Below are 24,178 nucleotides of genomic sequence, written 5' to 3'. Positions count from 1 at the left end.
GAACAGTAGTTTCAGAAATCAAGTGTAAGCAGTTAGAAAGAGCTGTAAAAGAATGTGAATCGAGCAACACTGCAGAATAACGCTCAGGGACACTGTACTCTAGGTGTTATCATACACATGCATTTCATTCTGGAAATGATATCATTTCAATTGTAAATCTTAGCTTTTCAAAGCTTGAGAAATATAATGACGTAAATTTAATATGCTTAGTCTGGTGATCACTGCTTGCCAATGTCTGTGGGCGCAAGAGGTGTCCAACCTAAAGAACTCTTAGTGACTGCTGATTGGGTTGAGGAGTGTGGAGATAATGAAAGAGCATGCCACTTTTGTAACAATGGGATTTTGGAATTGGTTCAGTGGTGAGATTCATGTAATAGGTGCGCCCTTTGTGCAGTGTCCATGTTTTCCCTGTGTGGTTTTCTCCAGGTGGTCTGGTTTCCTCTCACAGTCCACAGATGAGCATGTTACTTGGATTGTTGATGCTAAATTGTCCCTTGATGTGTGTGTGGCTGGTGCCCTTTCCAGTGATTGTTTCTTGTGTCCAAGACTTTCTGGGACACTCCAGTTTCTCTGCATTTCTATTCTGGATAAGCAGGGTTAAGGATTGATTTCAGGAAACACTTATAAATGAATGACTTACCTAAAGATTACTTTCATAAGGTATGGATGGTAGCAGAAGAAGTGTACTGGTACCGATTTTTAAGAATAAGGGGAATGTACGGAGCTGTAGTAACTACAGGGGGATAAAATTGATGAGCCATGGCATGAAGTTATGTGAAAGAGTAGTGGAATCTAGGTTAAGAAGGGAGGTGATGATTAGTGAGTAGCAGTATGGTTTTATGCCAGTAAAGAGCACCACAGATGCAATGTTTGCTCTGAGGGTGTTGATGGAGAAGTATAGAGAAGGCCAGAAGGAGTTGCATTGCATCTTTGTGGACCTGGAGAACGCATATGACAGGGTGCATCAAGAGGAGTTGTGGGATTGTATGAGGAAGTCGGGAGGGGCAGAGAAGTACGTAAGAGTTGTACAGGATATGTATGCCTATGAGGAGGCAACAATAGGATACGATCAAAGTGGAGCATATGATATTATTTATCTTGACTTTCAGAAAGCATTTGATAAGGTGCCACATGAGAGGTTGGGCATAAAATTAAAAGAAGTGGGAGTTCAGGGTGATGTTTTTAGATGGGTGCAGAATTGGCTCAGACACAGGAAGCAGAGGGTGATGATGCGAGGAACCTCTTCAGAACTGGCCAATGTTAAGAGTGGTGTTCCACAGGGGTCAGTGCTAGGGCCGCTGCTATTTTTATTATATATAAATGATTTAGATAGGAATATACTGTAAGTTAAAAGCTGGTTAAATTTGCAGACGATACCAAGATAGGTGGATTAGCAAATAATTTTGAATCCATTATATCATTACAGAAGGACTTGGATAGCATACAGGCTTGGGCAGATTTGTGGCAGATGAAATTTATTGTCAGTAAATGTAAAGTATTACACGTAGGAAGTAAAAATGTTAGGTCAGAATACATAATGGATGGTCAGAAAATTGAGAGTACACTTTATGAGAAGGATTTAGGAGTCACAGTGGACTCTAAGCTATTGACTTCCCGACAGTGTTCAACAACAACAACATTTATTTATATAGCACGTTTTCATACAAACAATGTAGCTCAAAGTGCTTTACATGATGAAGAAAGAGAAAAAAGACAAAATAAATAAGAATTAAAATTAGGGAGCACTGATTAACATGGAATGAAAGTAAGGTCCAATGACCAGGGTGGACAGATAAAACAAAAAAAAAAAAACTCCAGACGGCTGGAGAAAAAAATAAAATCTGCAGGGGTTCTGAGGCCATGAGACCGACCCAGCCCCCTCTAGGCATTCTACCTAACATAAATTACATCTATCAGTCCTCATGGTATTTAGGGATCACATGGAAGAATTTCATGATGACGGTCGTGTGGACTTCCACAGAAAACCGGAAAAATAACAGAAGAGAAAGTAGGGAATAGTATGGATTTTGGAGCCACCATGAATAATAATGATAATTAATTGAATATACAGAGCATCAGGATTAAACTAAGATGAAGCTATGAAAAAGCCATGTTAAAGTAATGTGTTTTCAGCAGTGTTTTAAAGTGCTTCACTGTATTAGCCTAGCAAATTCCTATTGGCAAGCTATTCCAGATTTTAGGTGCATAACAGCAGAAGGCTTCCTCACCACTTCTTTTAAGTTTAGCTCTTGGAATTCTAAGCAGACACTCATTTGAGTATCTAAGGATACGATTTGGAGTGTAAGGTGTAAGACATTCCGAAATATAAGATGGAGTGTGATTATTTAAGGCTTTGTAAACCATCAGCAGTATTTTAAAGTCAATTCTAAATGACACAGGTAGCCAGTGTAGTGACATCAAAACTGGGGTGATGTGCTCAGATTTTCTTTTCCAAGTTAAGATTCTAACAGCTGCATTCTGCACTAGTTGCAATCGATTGATGTATTTTTTTGGTAGTCCTGAGAGGAGTAATTCAGAAGCCATTAAGAAGGCTAACAGAATTTTAGGTTATATAGTACCCTGAAATGTGGAGTACAAGTGCAAGGAGGTTCTGCTCAACCTTTATAATGCACTGCTGAGGCCTCATCTTGAGTACTGTGTGCAGTTTTGTTCTCCAAGCTAGAAAAAGGACATAGTAGCGATAGAAAAGGTCCAGAGAAGAGTGACTAGGCTGATTCCAGGGCTACAGGGGTAGAATTATGAGGAAAGATTAAAAGAGCGGAGCCTTTTCAGTTTAAGCAAAAGAAAATTAAGAGGTGAAATGATTGAAGTGTTTAAAATTATGAAGGGAATTAGTACAGTGGATTGAGACTGTTATTTTAAAATGAGTTCATCAAGAATACGGGGACACAGTTGGAAACTTGTTAAGGGTAAATTTTGCACAAACATCAGGAAGTTTTTCTTTACACAAAGAACTATAGACAATAACCTACCAAGTAGTGTGGTAGACTGTAAGACTTTAGGGACTTTCAAAACTCGACTTTGTTTTTTTAGAAGAAAGAAGTGAATAGGACTGGCGAGCTTTGTTGGGCTGAATGGCCTGTTCTCGTCTAGAGTATTCTAATGAGGGAAGTGTGAGAGTGGTGACGAATATGAAAGGAGTGACAGATGCATTCAACGTGGCCGTGGGATTACATTAACTCTGTGCCTTCTCCTATTTGCGGTGGTAATGGAGAGGTTGACAGACGAGATTAGACAGGAGCCCCCGTGGACTATGATGTTTGCTGATGACATTGTGATCTGTAGCAAGAGTAGGGAGTAGGTTGAGGAGACCCTGGAGAGGTGGAGATATGCTCAGGAGAGGAAATGAATGAAGATCAGTAGGAACAAGACAGAATATTTGTGTGTGAATGTTTACCAAGTTGTACTGTAATACATCATGGGTTCCAGCAGCTTGACACTTAACGTCACAGGTGTTTAATCCGAACATATTGCTCTTTCTTCTGCTTTTTGAACTATGAGAGATGTTATTGATGATTTGCTCTTGTGGCTTCCCAATGTGAATATCAGGAGTGTACACATAAAAGTGGATTGGTGAAGCCTTTAATGAGGTAATGATGAACATATTTTGTGTGTGGAATTGACTAAGCCTTGACTTGAGTGTCTTGGAGGAATGACAAATATGGATGAGGTTTTTTTTTTATTTTGTTTAATTTTAAGGTAGAAATAATTATTGGTCATCTGTGGGAATTGAACTCAGAGATGCTGTTTTATAGATGTGTATCCTATCCCCTATGCTACTGTTAAAACTGGTCAGCAGCTCTTTCTCAGGTGATACTGTACATTATACTGTATAATTAGATCAAAGAGCATTACACTGAGGTTGAAGATAATAATGTAATGTTACCGTATATATTTATAATAAGTTGTAAAACTCACTTTTGAATATTTTAGGGAGTAGGCGGAAGTCACCATGTGATTGTCAAAAAATAGTAAAGTTTTATCTGTGCCAAAAATTCTCTACAGATTTGTGGTGTAGTAGTTAGCATATCTGCTCTTAAATGAAAAACTATGTGGTCAAATCCTGCCCATGAAGGAATTTTATGTCAAAATCTGTCATTGGTTGTTTTGAATGTGGGTGGGGTCCTAGTTGCTCAAGTAATAACCTAAAGTTACTTGGGAAGCAGGTACAATGTGGCAGTATGAAACGATTTCTTTTTGCACTCATGCACTTTTGAAGTATTGAGAAATTATTCATGTCACTTCTTATTGTCAATATCGTGAGTGTACACGTCATATGTGGAATATTTAAGTTGTTAGTGAGGGAATGAGAAACTCTTTGTGTTTGTGGATCTCAATGAGCGTTGAGTGGAAAATGAGGCAAATGAAAGGTAAGCGTGCATCATGGAAAAGCTGACAAGCAGTGGCAAGCAATAATGACAGGTATATGGAAATAATTGTTGCTCATTAAAGGAAAAAGTATAGGTCCTATATAGGAATTGAACTTTAATGTATTGGTTGAGAGACATGCATGATAACTGCTACACCACCAGTAAGCCTGGGCTACAGTTCTTTCTCGGTTAATACTTTATATCAGACTGTATTATTTGAACAAACAGCAGGAGATAGAAGTGAAAGGAAATAATGGAACTGTGCCTCATATGTGGATTCTGTTCTAAAACTCACTTTTACTCTGTTTTGGAGGCAGGAGGAGGACATTGTTTGACTTAGAATAATTAGAAAGGTGTGCAATGTTTCCAAAGAAATTGTAGTGCAGTGGTTAGCATACTTGCCTTCAAAAGAAGAGTTTTGGGTTCAAATCCTGGCCATGATTTATTCATTTTTATCATTATGAAATATTTCATAATGCATAATTGCATAATTATATTTTCTCAGGTATTGCACATTGTTATTTGGGGAGCAGCTACAAGGTGTCAGCATGCAAACATTTCGATATCCTGGTGACGAGGTAAATATAGAGTAATGTGTTGAAATATGGATCTTCAACAGATGTTGTTGTGATTCTGGGCCTTAAAAATTTGAACTTTTGAAAATGGTATATGTCTATTGCTCTATAGTGTTTTTCTGTGAAAATAACAAGAAACTGTAGCTGTGGCAGAAATACAGAAATTCAGTTGGGTTGTCACACTTGGACAGATGGTGTAGTGGTTAGTGGTAGTTGTGTGTTAATAATTTCTGTGATGTCGCCCTATGGGTTCCTGAGTCATGGAGGAGCAGTAAATTGAGGTAACCACACATATCAAATGCTGCTTTGTGACAGTCCAAAAAGGATCATTTTATGCATTCCTCCGACATCACTAGACCCAGGTATGCTATGCAATTAAACTCAACAGCATGGCAAAAATAAAAATCTTCTTTTTTCTGCATGGGTAAAATGTGCCACCTTTTTATGAAACCTGCAAATTTTTGCGTTGTCTATGCGGTAATAAATGATCAGTGCAAGTGCTTGGGTGACTAGTAATACTGTTTGTGATCACTGGTGTTGATCAGAGAAATTCACCAAAGTGTTTCTCACAGCAAATATGCCATGCTCGCCAGTGACCTTGTTTGCAGAGTAATTGCCTGAAAATTCATTGTGCAGCCAGCTTAGACTCACTTTCATATACCCCGAGCTTTAGCAGCTAATGTTGATGTTGGATGGGACAGCCGCTATAGTATCCTAATAATTGAGTAAATATAGGGTAAATATAGTGTCAAAATAGTACATTAATTGAGAATCCTGAGAGTACACCAAAAATGACTGGAAAATTTGCAAAACATATAAACACAAAACATGCAATCAGAGGGCAATTGGAAATGTGTCAGTGTATTTGTGTCTTAAAGGTTGTGTCTTTTCGTATGGACTTGCATGTGAGCTGTGTTGAATATGTATGCCTGGCCCTTTAATAGTATTACCCAAGGTGTTGTTCAGTTGATCAACCAGGAAGGAGTGAAGAGTCCACATGCTTTAGTGTTGTGTCAATTTGGTAGCAGCAGCAGTGAGCGAGCAAGTCTATAAGAGAAAACCAAACAAACTGAATGTTTGAGTTTGAGAGAGGTGAGTACCTGCTAACAAATCTGTCGAGGGTATAACTTAGTGAATTCATTCTTCCTGCCCTCATGAACTTTTCCTCTTCTGAAATTAAATTCTGTCAGTTATATCTCTAGGGGTGCCTGGTGGCGCAGTAGTTGGCAGTGCAGCCTCACAACTCAGGTCACATTTTTGGACACAATTTTTGGTCTAGAATAATTTTCAAATAATTCTGTAGACTTAAGAAACTCTTAAAAGACTATTGCACCTCCATAATCCACTCAAGTTCAGTTTCTTCTTGCCCGCTGACTTCAATGCATTTGACTAAATTCTGCAAAGCTCCCGAACATTTCTCCAAATTCACCGAACTTAAGAAATAAACAATTCAGCCAGGTTTGCTCATCACTAATGAGCACAAACAACACATTGCTGATGCCAAACAAACAGAATAAGTATGAACATATTGTACTAAAAATGCAATATGAGATGTATATAAGAACGTTTTGGCTCCAAAAACAGCTTAGAAAAGAAACATTAGTCTGAGCGAATCTGCCATTCTGAGGAGATTTTCAGGAGCTAATCATTTTCTTGAGACTCCTTTTGAGGAACAATGGGCACAATGATATCACACTTTTCAAACCCACTCTATCTGGATGGCATGTCCAGTCATAGTCATTGGAGCCTGGAACATAATGGGAGATCACCAGATAGACAGAAAAATGTGAACAATGGTAATAAATGATAACATTTTGTAAAAATTGAACACAATTGTTTTTAGAACCAGATTATTTTCAAAGCAGAGAAAACTAGGACTCAATCTTGTGCCAGAAGTAAGGTGTCTGTAAGTTTGATTTCTTAATTTAGTACAGATGAGGAGGTCCCACTTGGAGTGTAGAGCATTGTGATATTCTTACATTAAATTGGGGTGGAGGTTTCTCCCCCTTAAAGTTTCGAGCACACACATATATGCAGTGTTTTATGTATAGTATTGTATATTGTATCAGGTTTGATTCTGTGTTTGGGTTTGTGCGTATTTGTCCTGTGATGGACAGGCACCTTGTCCTGCTTTGTGCCATTTGCTTTCTGCGACAGGCTGTAGCTGCCCTGTGACCCTACCCTGGAAAAGCTGAGGATGCTTAGGTTTGGAAGAGGGATGGATGGATAAATGGAGGGAAGGATGTTATGGTAATACGAAGTCCCACTCACATAGTAATTGTGATCCCTTAACCTATGAACAGAGTAGACAAAAACTTCAGTAACAGGATTCATGGAGAAAATAAACCTATTGGGATTCCATGATTGGTTATGTTAGGGGAAATGCTCCGTAAATAAAGAATAGTCATGAGCCGCTGTTAAAAATGAATCCAAAGATGAATGTTCTTGTGTTACTTTAAAAAATGGTGACACTTTGTGGTCTTGCTTAGTGCAGCATGGCAGACTCATTTGTCTCAACAGAGCAGCCTCTTTTACAAGTTGGGTTCATTTACATTGCACAGCTATAAAGCATTTTCATTACACTAATCAAAGAACAGATAAATGGTATGGTCTTTAAACAGACCTATCTCTTGAGTATTATCTCAATGTTACAAATAGTTATACAGAATAAAACTCTAGTAAATATCTGGTTCATAGAATAAGACTTCTTTTTTGTAAACTAGCTCTAATTTGTAGTATGGAAGGTAAAAAATGTATACATTAGGCATAAATAGCATATTAGCATAAATAGCCATAAAAGTAATTAATAGCTTCTGAAGCATTAGATTTAACATAAATTAGAATGTCAAGCAAATAAGAGGTCAAGCAAATAGTTAAATAAAAAATATTAGCCATACTGCATTATTTTTAAGCTTGGAGCAGAATTGCCAATTTGGGAAAGGAAGGACAGAGTAGAAAGAATATGACGCACAGAAACTACCCGAGGACAGGATAAGGAGGAATGAGAACACCTGTTCCTTGAAGGCCAGAAAACAAGGAACGATACCAGTAACAAAATGCAGAAAAAATGGTCATGGTAGGCATGTGAGAAACCAGCTGGAATAGTGAGTCAGCAGAAACAGCAAAGGCATTGATACAAGGTCAAAATGATGTAATGTATGGAAAGTAAAATTAGTGTATTCATGTATTAACATAAATAAATATGGAGAAATATATAAGCATTAACCTTAGTGTAGATACTAATGCAAGTCAGGACTGCCAAGTAAATGATTAAATAAAAGCACATGCCATATTTCTTTTTAACTAAAGCTTAGCTTTACACTACCATTATAAAATAGTTTGAAAGGCCTAGGAAAGGAAATGACACAAGAGTGCCCAAATATGGAAAAAGGAAAACATCTGCCCAGCCAAAAACCAATCAAAAATAAGCAAAATAGAAACTAAAAGTGAACAATAGACAGTGAAAATACCGGAGGGGCCAGCTGCAGGGAAAGTCAGGAGATACAGTAATAATGGTTCCCATGGGAACTCGAGGTACAAGCTGGGGAGGTGCAGAGGGGAGTCAGAGAAAAGAGCAAATGAGCTAATATGAGTGAGGTCGGAATGATAAGAAATTACTATAAAAGTTTTGAGTCCGGAACTGTTCAGGGCTCTGCTCAATTTGGCCGTATTGGGCTGAGTCCGTGTTATTATTATGGTTATTTTATTGCAATAAAATTATAGACTCTGTTTGCCTATCCTGTGACTCCTAATAGCCTTCATTTCAGGTAAAAAGCCTTGTGGTGACAATTTTTCGCCACAACAGTAGCTTTGCCTGGGATGTTTGATAAGAGAGTGGGTATTAGTTGTAGTGATGTTAATCAGATGTGTCAGAAGTGCTGTGTAAGTAAGAACTTTTCTTTATATAATGTTTGTAGATTTTGTTTTTTTATTTTTACCATTAGGCAAGTATTTTTATTTCTGCATCTACTTTTCTCTTCCTCCCTTTTTTGCTCCTAGTGAAAAAATGTCTACACTCACAACCACAGCACCTGGCACCATCACTGGCGCTTTACAATGAGTACTAACCTTTGAGCTTTGTGTCTTCCTTGAGCTTCCCTGAACTTTGTCCTTCCATTTCACACCTCACTGTACATGCCAATCATGATCCTGTCTCTTTATTCCTGTCAGGGGCTCAGGAGCAGTGCCCCCTTCTTAGTTTTCATTCCAAACAATTGGTTAGTGGTGCTATTTAAGTGGCCTATCCATCCCTTCATCACTAAATATGATCTATTTTATAACTGAGGATTTGCCTGTAAAATTGGAGATCTCATTCTAAAATAGGGAAGTGTGGTCTAGTACTGGCAGAGATGACTTTCATACAGATTGCTCTGGTTACAAAAAATGCATAGCAAATCACATTGATGTTGAGAGCCCTGTAGGATTGTGCATAGTCTGTCCATTTCTTCAAAATCCTTGAGGAACCTTAGACTGTCCTTACGAAATATTGCTACAGTCATGGAAAATCCCAGAAGAAGTGGCGTGGAGTAATTTTCTATTTACAAAAAACTGTCAGTCGTGGATCGGAATTAAACTTACACTTCCTGTTTGAGAGACATGAATCCTACCCACTACGCTACCATACCTGGCCTGGGTTACTGTCTCAGTTGATATTGTGGTATTTGAACAAAGAACAAGACGAGATTGAGTTGGACGCTAATTGTTGAACTTTACCTCATATTTGTGTTAAGTTCTTACTCAACTCTCTTTCAGTCTGTTTGAGGGCAGACAGAGGCTTTTCTGTGTTTGACAAAAAATAGAAATGTGTCAAATATCCCAACCCAAGCCAGCATTGAGATATGGTGTAGTGGGTAGAATACCTGCCCTTTAAAGTAGTGGTAATGGTGTTGATTCCCAGCCATAATGTTAAAACTTGTTTTTGTTTAAGATGTTTTCATGATTGTTTACATTAAACGTGAGTAAGGCCATGTTCTATCAGGAATTGCATATTGTTATTTGTGGAACAGGTATGACGTTTCATCATATCATTGTAATCTTTTGGACACTAGGTAACTAAAGACTACATTTGTATCACTTGGATTTTCAATAGAATCTCTGATCCTGGACTATTATCAAAATGTGACATGAAAACTTTGATATGTACTGTGTGCTTTGATGTGTGGTGTGCTTCTCTTCAAATGACATTAAATATACTTAATAGATATGGAGAAATAGTGAAAAATCATTGTGTCCAGGTCAGGTGGTGTAAGGGGAAGTGGTCGTTGATTCTCAGTGATTCATGCAATCTCATCCCACAGGTTCAAGTCCAGGAGGAGTCACTCCTTGAAGCCTGGAAGAGCAGAGGAGGGTAAGCAGAGACAAGAGATTCACTCCACCGTTGTGTTTGACAATGAAAGTTTTTTTCATATGTTGTACCATCAGAGTATGCATATATATTCCTGTATATATATGGGGCAAAGCCACATAATGGATGAAGTAAACATGCTTGTCAATGTAAGTTTTCATGGGACTAATTCTGCTGCCAAAAAGGCACTAAACGCTGCATAACTTTTAACTTAAAATGTGTTTCCATTTTATGTAAACTGTACATATATTTTTTCTTTACTTTCAGGATGTCTCTGCATGCCTGTAGCTGTTTCCTGAACTGTTTGTTTGGATGTTGCAGTTGTTCTTATTTGCACACTCACTGGCACTGCATATTGACACACAATTGTCAATAGTTAGAGCTCAGTGGTCTGTTTCCTAAGCAAGTGGCACAAAACCCTTAACGCACATCCAGCAGTTTGCTCTCTGCACTAATCCCTTAAACACTTTCTGCTCAACACATCACGTAGTGTTTAATTTCTAAGCACAAATTTCATGATCAACTCTCATATTATATTTTCATAATGCTAAGTTAGAGAATGCTTACATTTGGAAATCAGCAAACTTAACACAGAGCTCCACTGAGCAAACACTGCAGAACGTTTCTCCACACTTCTCTACTAATGCTATCCAATGTGAAAATTGTATCATATTTACAGTTAGAGGCATGAGACTGAATTAAAGAAAAAAGAATGTTAAGGTGAAGAGAGAAGGGACAAATATTGACAGTGATGTGACTGCTAAGCTACCACTAGCGCACTACACACTATAGATTGTACCATCAGAGTATGCATACATACAGTGCATCCAGAAAGTATTCACAGCGCATCACTTTTTTCATATTTTGTTATGTTACAGCCTTATTCCAAAATGGATTAAATTCATTTTTTTCCTCAGAATTCTACACACAACACCCCATAATGACAACGTGAAAAAAGTTTACTTGAGATTTTTGCAAATTAATTAAAAATAAAAAAATTGAGAAAGCACATGTACATAAGTATTCACAGCCTTTGCCATGAAGCTCAAATTGAGCTCAGGTGCATCCTGTTTCCCCTGATCATCCTTGAGATGTTTCTGCAGCTTAATTGGAGTCCACCTGTGGTAAATTCAGTTGACTGGACATGATTTGGAAAGGCACACACCTGTCTATACGGTCCCACAGTTGACAGTTCATGTCAGAGCACAAACCAAGCATGAAGTCAAAGGAATTGTCTGTAGACCTCCGAGACAGGATTGTCTCGAGGCACAAACCTGGGGAAGGTTACAGAAAAATTTCTGCTGCTTTGAAGGTCTCAATGAGCACAGTGGCCTCCATCATCCGTAAGTGGAAGAAGTTCGAAACCACCAGGACTCTTCCTAGAGCTGGCATGCCATCTAAACTGAGCGATCGGGGGAGAAGGGCCTTAGTCAGGGAGGTGACCAAGAACCTGATGGTCACTCTGTCAAAGCTCCAGAGGTCCTCTGTGGAGAGAGGAGAACCTTCCAGAAGGACAACCATCTCTGCAGCAATCCACCAATCAGGCCTGTATGATAGAGCGGCCAGACGGAAGCCACTCCTTAGTAAAAGGCACATGGCAGCCCACCTGGAGTTTGCCAAAAGGCACCTGAAGGACTCTCAGACCATGAGAAAGAAAATTCTCTGGTCTGATGAGACAAAGATTGAACTCTTTGGTGTGAATGCCAGGCATCACGTTTGGAGGAAACCTGGCACCATCCCTACAGAGAAGCATGGTGGTAGCAGCATCATACTGTGGGGATGATTTTCAGCAGCAGGAACTGGGAGACTAGTCAGGATAAAGGGAAAGATGACTGCAGCAATGTACAGAGACATCCTGGATGAAAACCTGCTCCAGAGCGCTCTTGACCTCAGACTGGGGCGACGGTTCATCTTTCAGCAGGACAACGACCCTAAGCACACAGCCAAGATATCAAAGGAGTGGCTTCAGGACAACTCTGTGAATGTCCTTGAGTGGCCCAGCCAGAGCCCAGACTTGAATCCGATTGAATATCTCTGGAGAGATCTTAAAATGGTTGTGCACCGACACTTCCCATCCAATCTGATGGAGCTTGAGAGGTGCTGCAAAAAGGAATGGGCAGAACTGGCCAAGGATAGGTGTGCCAAGCTTGTGGCATCATATTCAAAAAGACTTGAGGCTGTAATTGCTGCCAAAGGTGCATCGACAAAGTATTGAGCAAAGGTTGTGAATACTTATGTACATGAGATTTCTCAGTTTTTTTATTTTTAATAAATTTGCAAAAACCTCAAGTAAACTTTTTTCACGTTGTCATTATGGGGTGCTGTGTACAGAATTCTGAGGAAAAAAATGAATTTAATCCATTTTGGAATAAGGCTGTAACATAACAAAATGTGCGCTGTGAATACTTTCCGGATGCACTGTATATATGGGGGATGGATGAATTAGACACGCCTTTCAATGTAACCTTTCATGGTGCGGCAGACGTTGAGGTTTGGTTTCTGGATCACCCAACCTTCTCTGTTGTTGACATTCCACCATATTCTCTCTTTCTGAATCTCACTGAGGAGTTCTTTTCCTGATATCAATCAAATACAGTACAAGGCATTAGATTGAAATAAAAAACAATTAACCATCAAGTGTCAGAAGAGGAGATTGAACCCATGACTTCCAGGGTCACAATGTACTTGGCCAAAAACTTTTACAGTATTTTGACCACTAGGCTACAGGAACTGCTGCTACAATCCCACTTTCACAGCAGAGTGTATCTTTGGAGTGTACATATACAGTATAGGGGGAAAAGGCACAACATGGATGAATTAGACATGCTTGTCAGATAGGGTTCAACCAATAAGTTTCCATATTGTTACTCCACTTGAGCAGTCAACTGAATGTAAAGAAAACTGAAGAGTCTTCTTTATATTTAGTTGACTGCTACACAATGGATCACCATTGAGGCAACCAATGGTGTCAAAGAGTAAAGTGAGAGGGGAGAGGCAGAGAGGAAATGGAAAGGCTATTTTAGTTAAAGCCGGATTTTGAAATCCATTCAGTGGTGAGATTCAAATACTGGTTGTGCCCTTTGTGAAGTTTGCATGTTTTCCCTGTGTCAGTTTTCTCCAGATTCTCAGGTTTCTTCTCACAGTCCATAGACATGCAGGTTCGTTGAACTATTGATACTAAATTGTTCTTTGATGTGTGTGTCCTCATTGGGAATGGGTGGTGCCTTGTTCAGTGATTGTTCCTTGTTCCTATTACTTGTGTGGATACACTCCATCTTCTCTGAATCCCTGTGTCTTGATAAGTAGGGTTAGAAGAAGGATTTCTAATATATGACAATTAAACTAAACTGTAAACCCTTTCAAGTTCTACTGTAGTACATCAGTTATTCCATCAGCTTCATACTTAACATCTCAAGTACTCCATTTGCACATATTGTGGTCTGTTCTGCTTTTTGAACAATAAGAGATATTCTTGATGATTGGTTCTGGTGGCTGCTCACTGTGAATATCATGATTGTGCTGATAAATGTGGATTGTCCACTTTTGCTTTGAGCTAACGAGAATCACATTGCGATTGTGGAAGTCATTGAGCCGTGAGTGTAGAATGAGGCTTATTCAAGTGATATTTACACAGCTAAGTGTGTACCATGAGAAAAAGAACCAGACTTGGTGTGGACTAATGGAAGGTACATTTGTGGACATTAGTTATTAAAGAGAAATTTGTCTGTCTTACATTGGTACCATTGGTTGATAAGCATTTTTGCTAACCACTACACTACCATAACTAGCCTAAGTTTCTGTCTGAGTTGATACTGGACATCAGACTATCGTACTTTAATAAAGAACAAGAGATTAAAGTGGCAGCTAATTGTTTAACTTTACCTCATATTTGCGTTGAGTTTTTTCCTCACTTTTAGTCTATTTGTGTACAGATGGAGGCCATTTTATGATTGACAAAATTTTGAAAGTTGTAAAGTTGGTGTAGTGAGTAGGGTACCTGCCCTTAAAGCAGTGCTAATGGGTACAGTTCCCGGCCATGTAAAACTTCTTTCTGTTTATATTTATTATTGTCTATATTATCAGTGGATGGGGCCTAATCTATCAGCAGGAGCAGGTATGAGGTGTCAGTGTGAAAGTATCATTGTAATCCAGCGATTCTCAATCTGTGGGGTGCGCCCAAAGTAACAAAAAAAGGGGTGCGAATGTTGCAATATGTGGCATAATTTCGCTATTCGTAGGGAAATTTTAAACTTGTAGTGATGTATCGGCAGCAAAAAATATAGGAATAAATTTTATTATGGTTTCAAAAAAACGTTAGAGGGGCACGATTAAAACTGTTATGAAAACCTGGGTCGCAAATACTTAAAGGTTGAGAAATGCTTTTGTAATCCTTTGGACACCAAGTAACTGGTAGATTTTTATCACTTGGATTTTAAATAGATTGGCTGTGATCCTGGACTGTTCCCAAACTTCAAACTGTAAAATGGAATGTGTGCTCTCATGTGTGGTGTGCTTATATAGAAATGACATTAAATATATTTTATGGAGAAATAATGAAAAACCATACATTGCCAAGTATTTTCACAGTATACTGAACACTAGGCTATGGCCACTACTGCTACAACCCCGCTATCACAACAGATTGTATCTTTGAAGTGTACATGTTTGGTATAAGGGAAAAAGGTGCACAGTGGATGAATTAGACACACTTGTCAGATAGGGTTCAACAAATGAGTTTCCACATTGTTACTCCATGTGAGTAGTCAGCTTAATATAAAGGAAACTGAAGAAGCTTCAGTGACTACCTGCTACCCTATGTAGCTCCATGGAGGCAAGTGGGGTGAGATTCATAGACAGAGCAAGAGGAAGGGCTCTTTGAAGGAGATAAACAGTGTGAAATGAGATACAGGCAACACTAGTTGACCATGCCATCAACCATGACCTGAACATGAGAGAAGCAGGTCAACGTGTATGGCCCCATGTGTTACATTTCACAGTGGCTGGTATAATGTAGTGTTTTGAAAATTAAAATGGGTACAGTAATGGTAGAGCAAAACTTAAGGTAAATATAGATCGAGATACGACACATTTCACAAGAAATATACAAAAATGAGTAAATGTGTGTATTTTCAGAATTGCAAAAAGACCCTGAAAGAGGGAGAGGCAGCCTGTCTTTGCTCCTGACCAACAGATTGCAATAGTAAGTATGGTACTGGCCAACAATGCCACTGCACACCTAAATAGCAAAATAGATTGCAGTGTTTATCATTTATCCTATCAGTGTGTAGTTGATGTTTTGGACAAGCTATTCATGTGATGGTTTGCGTGTACAGTTCTGATGCAAAAATAACCTTTTTTTCGAAGAGAATGCTTTTGAATGCAGTGTGTACTTTGTTGTCATGTGTGTGACATGTTTTAGGTTGTGTGAGTGTTTGTGGGTATTGTGTATAGAGTTTGTATAAAATAAGCTGTAGTTTCAGAAAATATAAGTAAAAAGTGAGAAAGAACTGTCAACGAATGTGAATGGAGCCACATTGCAGAATAATGCATAGATCCACTGTACTGTATGTATTATCACACACATGTATTTCATCCTGGAAACTTTATCAATTCAAGTGCAAGTCTAAGCTTTTTAAATATTGAGAAAACGTAATGACATGAATATAATAGACCCTGTTTGGTGACTACTGTCTTCCATCTTGTATTGGCTCAAGAGGTTTCTAGTTTATGGAACTCGTAGTGAGAGATGTTATAGAGAATGCATTTCTTTAGCCTCTCACTTTGAATAGCAACGGTTTAGATATAAATGTCAAATATTTAGTGAAATAATTAGAACCACTTTGTTGTTGTATCAACTAAAGCATATGCAGCAAAGTGTGCATCATTGAAAACATGACGAGCAGTAGTGTACAATATTAACAACTATATAACATTTTTTTGTTTATTTTTCTTAAAGAAAATATTTAAGGTCATAAATGGGAATGGAACTCGGGCCTCACAGTTAATGGGTATGTATGCTATCCACTATGCTACCTCCAAAGCTGGTCAGTAGGTCTTTCTCAGTTGATACTGTACATCATACTGTATGATTTGAACAAAGATCAAGAGATTGAGGTGGAAGATCAATGTAGAAGTGGATCTCATGTGGAATAACTTCAGAAGCTGTGGTGTAGTTGTTAGGACATCTGGCCATTAAATGAAAAGCAAAGGGTTCAATTCATGTCAAAGATAGAAAGGTTTTCTGAGAAATAATCTTCTTTATCTGTATTGTATGCACCTATTGTACTTGAAAAGCAAGTATAAGGTGGCAGTCGGAAAACAATCTGTTTTGCACCCATCTTCTTTTTGAAGTATGAGAGATGTTATCGAGACTGTGTTTTTTCAGCCTCTCACTTTGAATAGCAAGAGTTTAAATATAAATGTCAAATATGTATGTCTTAAGTGAAATAATTAGAATCACTTTGTTGTTGACACAAGTAAAGCATATGCAGCAAAGTGTGCATCATTGAAAACCTGACGAGCAGCAGCATACAATATTGACCAATATATAATTTTTTTTTTTTTTACTTTTCTTAGAGGAAACATTTAAGGTCATAAATAAGAATTGAACTCAGGCTTCTTGGTTGAGGGGCATGTATGCTATCCACTATGCTACCTACAAACCTGGTCAGGAGGTCTTTCTCAGTTGATACTGTACATCATACTGTATGATTTGAACAAGATCAAGGGATTGAGTTGGAAGATAAATGTAAAAGTGGACCTCACATGTGGAATAAGTTTACAAACTATGGTATAATTTTATTTTGCCCAGTGTGTAACTCTGAAGAAATAGAAAGGTGTGATATTTTTCCCAAAAAACAAAACAAGATGTAGTGGTTAGCATTTCTGCCCTTAAAGGAGAAGTTGTGGGTTCAGTTCTTGGGCATGATGTTTGTTTATTCTATGTTGTTTTTGAAGTATCTATCAATTTCTATAGTACATTTGTATTGTTCTTTGTTATCAGGGATTGGCTATTATTCTATTGTGAGCATCTAAAAGGTGTTTGTTTGGAAAAAATAGGAATGGCAGGAGACAAAGTAAAATATTGAGGTCTATATTAACATTTGGAATGTAATCAGGTTTGGGTGTGATCCTGAATTATAAAAAATGTGTGAAATGCAATGTGTCCATTGATGTACACTGTACTTGTACTGAAATTTACAGCACAGTACAATGAGTGATCAGTAGAAAAACTGAAAAATCATTTGGGTTTGCAACACCTTCTACGATGGTGTAGAGGTAAGTGCAACTATCAATAAATCATGTAAACTCTTTGTTCAGGTTCAAATCCAGGAGGACAAAGTTCCTGAAACATGGAAGAGGTAAGAGCAGTCAAAGAAAATGAGATGTGAATAAGCTATAGCAGCTCAATGGTTATGTCATAGTTTTTCCTCTTGTAGTGTGTTCTTCAAAATGGAAATTGAGAGTTATTGTCCTTCTGGGTATTACTTTATATAGTTTAATATCAGCAGTAGATGAATGTTAGATAGAACACATTGAAACTCTTAGAAATATGAGTCATTGTAGCTTAACATATGATATTGACCAAAAGAACTCTAATAATATAAACGTCTTGCTGATTGATCACAGAGGGCAGTGCAAATTCAATTACGTTTATTGTTATACAGTATATTGCTGTTCGCCATGAACAGACTCATGAACAGATATACAGATATATAGAGTAAATTGTAATGTAGAAAATACTACGTATTATCATTCAGAAATATAAATATTTTGCTAAACTATGTGATTGCCATGTTGTTTTAAATTTTCTTTATCAGGTACTAGGTACTATTTCCATCAACAGTTTCACCTTCTGCAGACTTACCACAGGCTCCTAGTCCATCAGAGAGATATAATGCCTCTGGTGTGTCCTTGGTCTACCCCTGGATCACCTCCAAGGGTGTCATGCCCACCTCAGCTGTCTTCTCCAAGTTACTCTTGGATTGTCAAACTCTTCATCTTGACAATGAGATTTAGCCTAGTAGCTCTGTGAACAAAACAACTCATTTTGGTGGCTTGAGCCAGAAGTTCCTTATTTTAGGCACTACTACATAAGAGCATAAGATTTCATTTTACATGAGGTGAGACTATTTGGCTCATAAAGTGTGTTTAGCTAATATCTAAGTTTCAACAACATGTGACAATTTTGTCTTCAACTAAATGATTCAGTAGTTTGTTTCATATTTCTATAAACATTTATGTAAGGAAATGCTCCCTGGATTCCAATTTGAATGCAGGTCCCCATAATTTCCTCCTCTGTCCTCAATTTGCTATTTAACTGAACAGGCCCTGTTGGACCAGCTATATTCATACCTGGTAATCTGGTAATAACAGTAAAAACTGCTTTGCATTTCTACAAGGGGAAGATTGCTTTGGTTGTCAAACATCTCAGAACTAGTGGGGTTACATTCCAAGAGAAGAAAATTACAAGGAGGAAGTAAAAAAAAGTCATCATGTTGTACGTGCATTTTCTAAAATATCATTGGCTTGCAGCATTGAGGCTATGTAAATATCTTTTAGTCTTTACTGCCACCTGCTGTCATGAAAGACATGTTCAACTGAATTTGTTGTTGTCCTTTTTTTATGCAGATATCTTTACAGACTGAAGATTGTTTGCAGCTGACCCCTTTCAGTTGGCTATAAGTCTGTCTGGGTTTGCCCTTGCTATTTTCAGAATGAAGCACACAAAACATGATGTTCTGGTGCAGTAACACAGCTAAAAGTAGGACTTGATCCTAAAGAGTGGACAGCTGAAGTTAGGTAACAAACACCCTTGCGTGACTTTGGCTTATACGGCTGTGATTGCTATGTAGGCCAAGCCCTGGGCGACAGCAGAGGTCTTCGATGCTAACACTTGATGAGGTTCTGAGTGTTTGCAGGACCAAAGGAGACTGCCAGGTTAGTTCAGTAAATGAGGCCACTCTTTTCCCTGGAGTGCTAAACAATGAAAGCTGTAATTTATAAAGCATGATGATGGGCCTCAGTTGTTTCACTTTTTTCTTTCTTTCTCTCATTAAGTGTTTTTGCCTAGAGATTTCTTCCTATACGGTACAGTATATTTCAGCAATGATGGGCTGCTAAAAGTTGCTCAAAGACTCTCACTGTATGTCACTATCTAAAGATGATATCACATTACGTGACTTCTAGATGGATGGTATGTCAGACTGTGACGACTGAAGATGCCGATTTCGTTGCTGAGTCACATTGATTTACAATCACTGGACATGTTAAATACTATGGATGCATGATGACTTACACATGTCCAAAGTTTCACAAGCTTGCCGATTTCTCTGACAGCCAATAACATGCTGCCCGAAAGGTATGGTAAGTTCAGCCACAATATTTTCTTTCAGTTCTTTTATGGTATGTAAAATCATGAGACATCAGCAAGATGAGGTTCTCTTTATTTATTTGTGAGGTCAAAAAACCTTATTCCTTGTTGCTGCTTTAAAGTCATATGAAAAAGTTTGGGAACCCCTCTCAGACTGCATAATAATTTACTCTACTTTCAACAAAAAAGATAACAGTGGTATGTCTTTCATTTCCTAGGAACATCTGAGTACTGTCTATCCCCCCTGTCTATCTACGAACCAATCTCTCTCTCTCATTCTTCCTAGGGCACAAAGCGGAAGCAGAAGCAGACAATGGCCAACAGTGAGATGAATCACGTTGCAGTCTTAGTAGAGGAACTCCAGGCACTCGACGAACAGATTCAGAAAATCCTGTCCAGACGAAGATACCTTAGAGATCTGAAGGCTCGGCTGCTGGATAAACCGTCCTCGCCATCTGTAATCGGTGTAACATCAACCCCGCGTTGTGCTGCTCAAGTGAACTTCACCCCCGCGCCTCGTAAGAGCGACACCGATGATGACCTCGGCGTATTTCAGCTATGCAGGTGGGGGTTCAAGGCCAGAACACCTCCATCGGCACAGGCAAGCATCTAAACTCAGAACCGGTTCAACCCTCTCCGCGTCCCCAGTTCGCCTTCAGCCCCTGGTGATGTAATAGTGGTAGGTGATTTCTATTGTTAGAAACCTCAATATTGCATGCCCTAATAGAAAATCATTTGTTTCTTGTTTTCCCGGTGCTCGTGTCCGAGATGTGATGAGACGTGCGCTGGCAATCTACGAGAAGCACAAGAACAGGGCAGTTGGAGCAATTGTTTTGCATGCCGGCGTAAACGATATAAGGCACCGACAATCGGAAATCCTCAAGGCTGACTTCACAGCATTAATTAAAGACACGAAGGAGAGGACCCCATCGGCAAAGATCTTCATTTCGGGTCCACTGCCTCTTGTCAGACGATCAAACGAGTACTACAGTCGTCTGCTAGGATTAAACAACTGGCTGCAGGGCTTCTGCAAGAATCAAGACATCGGGTTCATCAACAACTGGGACCTCTTTTGGGAAAGACGGCGTTTCTTCAAGCGAGATGGCCTGCATCCGAACAGTTTCAGATCCTCTCCGAAAACATATCTAAGGTAATTCGTTTATCTTGACTATCTATCTCTGCTCTTAACCCCTTCCGAAATGCTACTGCTGTGCTAGGACATGATAATTGTTTAACAAAATCTTCCATAAAAGTGCACAACATAAATACTGTAATAACCAATCTCAATGCACGTAGAAAATCTAGGCAATACGGCATAAACACCAATAATTTAATTAAAATTACTACTTTAGATGAACAATGTATTAGAGCTATAAAAACAGACTATAGATTAAACAAAAAATACACACAGAGTGGCGCTAATAAAAATATCAATAACACACATAGTATTCATCTCTACCCCTCCAAAACATTAAATATGGCTCTATTAAATGTTAGAGCTTTAACTAACAAGACGTTGTATATCAACGATCTTATTAGTGATAAAAAAAATAGATTTTATTGCACTAAGTGAAACGTGGCTTAACTCAGTTGGCGCAGCTGTTTTAATCGAACCTGCGCCTCCGGATTACAGTTTTACTAGTGCAGATCGCCAAGGAAAAAGAGGCGGCGGACTAGCAAACATTTACTCAAACCGGTTAAAATGTAAAGATGTCATTTTTCGTAAATTCAAGTCCTTTGAGTATCTCGCCGTTATTATCTATGGAGATTCTCACGTTCTAGTACAGGGGTCTGCAACCTTCACTATCAAAAGAGCCATTTTGCCCCCTCTTCCTCCAAAGAAAAATAGTCTGGAGCCGCAAAACATAACACAGCTTATAAACTTTTAAAAGTTTTAATCTTTTTTTAGATTTTACATGTTACAACCACGGAATACAACAAACAGAAGTGCAGTGTGCATGTGTAGGCCTACTTTGAAATAAATTTAACTGAACTCTGCAGGCCTATTTGAGTCCTTCCTATACCTGTATAAAATTAAAATAAAAACTAGCCCACTTTAATATAAATAAAACATTTAGCTGTAGCTTAGCAGCTTTAAAAAAGTAAACATAAAATTCCATTTCAGTGTGCTCTCATCCTCTTCAGGTTTCCCTCTCAGCCAGCAATCAACTGAAGCACCTGAACATACAAAAAAACCTACATCAGCTCCGGGTCTGAAATAAATGTGTTTTTTTTTTTTTTTTTTTTTTAAATATTAGCCTATTAAATGCTATTGTTCTCACCTGTTTAATGTGACTTCTGTTTCTGAAGTTCGCTGCAGATCATCTCTAGCACTTTGAGCTACTTTTTGTATGAAAATGTGCTATATAAATAAATGTTGTTGTTGTTCTATGTCGGGGCTATACGATGTGACTTTGACCTTCACACAGGACTGCAGGCTCATGTGTGAGGTGGGAGAGATATTTGGACTTTATGAAGTTCATTCTTGAGAAAACTTGCTCACATAAGTATGTTGAGCCAAAGATGGACAGGACTCCAAATGCATATTTTTTCATGTTCATATATGTTTCGGGAATGGCACTCCATGTATTGAAAACAAGTTTGTCGGGTTTGGGGAGGTTTTCAATATCAGTCCATTTGTGCTCTTTAGCGAGAGTAGCCTTCTGACGGGCGACTTCTTCAAGATCCGCTGTCAGGCATTTGAACTTGGACATCCATAAATCTTTATCCACTATGCGGCCAGTTCAATTTCTAGATTGGGCTTACTTACTCACTCCTGTGAATGCGGATGTGTTCAGCAGGGATGGGTCGATGTCCAGGGAAGGAGAGTGTTTTTTTTCTTTCTGAACTCACTGAATCTTTCTCTAAATGCAGCTTGCATTGCAATAATTGTACGGTGGAAATAATCACAATTTATGTGAATGTTCACTGCTTTGAACTCTCTCAGGGAGGGGAAGTGAGAGAGTGTACCTTTCTGTACATCTCTGGCAAACACTGTCATCATGCGCTCAAACACCAAAACATTTAAAGTCAGAGAATAGATGCTCTGATATTTTTATGAACGATTCTTTCATGTATTCTCCGTCTGTGAACGGCTTACCCCTCCTTACGATCTCTTGAGCTGCCACAAAACTAGCAGCTGTAGTTGATTGTGGAGAAGTGATCCACTTTTTGAAAGTATGTTTGCTCTGTTCAGCTTTCCGTTGCAGTTCCGAAATTGCTCTCTTTCGCTTATCTTCACTTGGGTATTTTTCAGTGAATGCTGAGAGCTTGTTTCGAAAATGTCCTTCAACGTTACATTTTTTGTTGTTCGATAATTTATCGCCACATATTAAGCACACCGGTAAGCCAGCGTCGTTGGCGGTGAAGGCAAATGCTTCTGTCCACGCAGAATTAAACTCTCTGCTCTCTTCTGGGATTTTTCATTTTTGGGATTTATTCATGGTTAGTGCAGGGTTCGCACACTCCAGAAGCCACCTGCAGGTAAAGGCGAGGGCTATAGACGTAGATGTGACGCATATTTTAGTTGACAAATTATAAATAAAAAATAAAAATTAGATGTTAAAGTGTATAACAGTAGTAGTAGTAAATAAACATTATATATATTACATATATTATATACACATTAAATTAAGAAATTGCCGTTATTCATTTTCATGTTTTTTTTTTTTTTTGTCAAGGCCAAAAGGAGCCATTACAAGGAGGCTGAAGAGCCGCATGCGGCTCCAGAGCCGCGGGTTGCCGACCCCTGTTCTAGTATTATCCGTGTATAGACCTCCAAAATTCAACGCGTCTTTTTTTGAGGAATTCTCTGACTTAATGTCAATTTTAATTACGAACTATGACACACTCTTAATAGTCGGCGACTTTAATTTTCATATAGATAATCAGTGTGACCAAAAAGTAAAAGAATTTATGAACCTCCTGGACTCTTTCGATTTGAGATAGCTCGTTAATCAGCCTACACATAAAGCAGGTCATACGTTAGACTTAGTGATTACTAAAGGACTAAAAGTTGATATAAAGCAGGTCATTGATACGGGTCTATCAGACCATTTTCTTCTACTTTTCAATATAGAAATACAGTAATCCCTCGCTATATCGCACTTCGCCTTTCGCGGTTTCACTCTATTGCGGATTTTATATGTAAGCATATTTAAATATATATCACAGATTTTTTGCTGGTTCGCGGATTTCTGCGGACAATGGGTCTTTTAATTTCTGGTACATGCTTCCTCAGTTGGTTTGCCCAGTTGATTTCATACAAGGGACGCTATTGGCAGATGGCTGAGAAGCTACCCAACTTACTTTTCTCTCTCTCTCTCTTGCGCTGACTTTCTCTGATCCTGACGTAGGGGGATTGAGCAGGGGGGCTGTTCGCACACCTAGACGATACGGACGCTCGTCTAAAAATGCTGAAAGATTATCTTCACGTTGCTACCTTCTGTGCAGCTGCTTCGTGAAGTGACATGCTGCACGGTGCTTTGCATACTTA

This window comes from Erpetoichthys calabaricus, chromosome 12, assembly GCF_900747795.2.
Source record: "Erpetoichthys calabaricus chromosome 12, fErpCal1.3, whole genome shotgun sequence".
Classification (NCBI taxonomy): domain Eukaryota; kingdom Metazoa; phylum Chordata; class Cladistia; order Polypteriformes; family Polypteridae; genus Erpetoichthys; species Erpetoichthys calabaricus.
The sequence above is the reverse complement of the archived record's forward strand: the minus strand, read 5'-3'. Positions refer to the sequence as shown.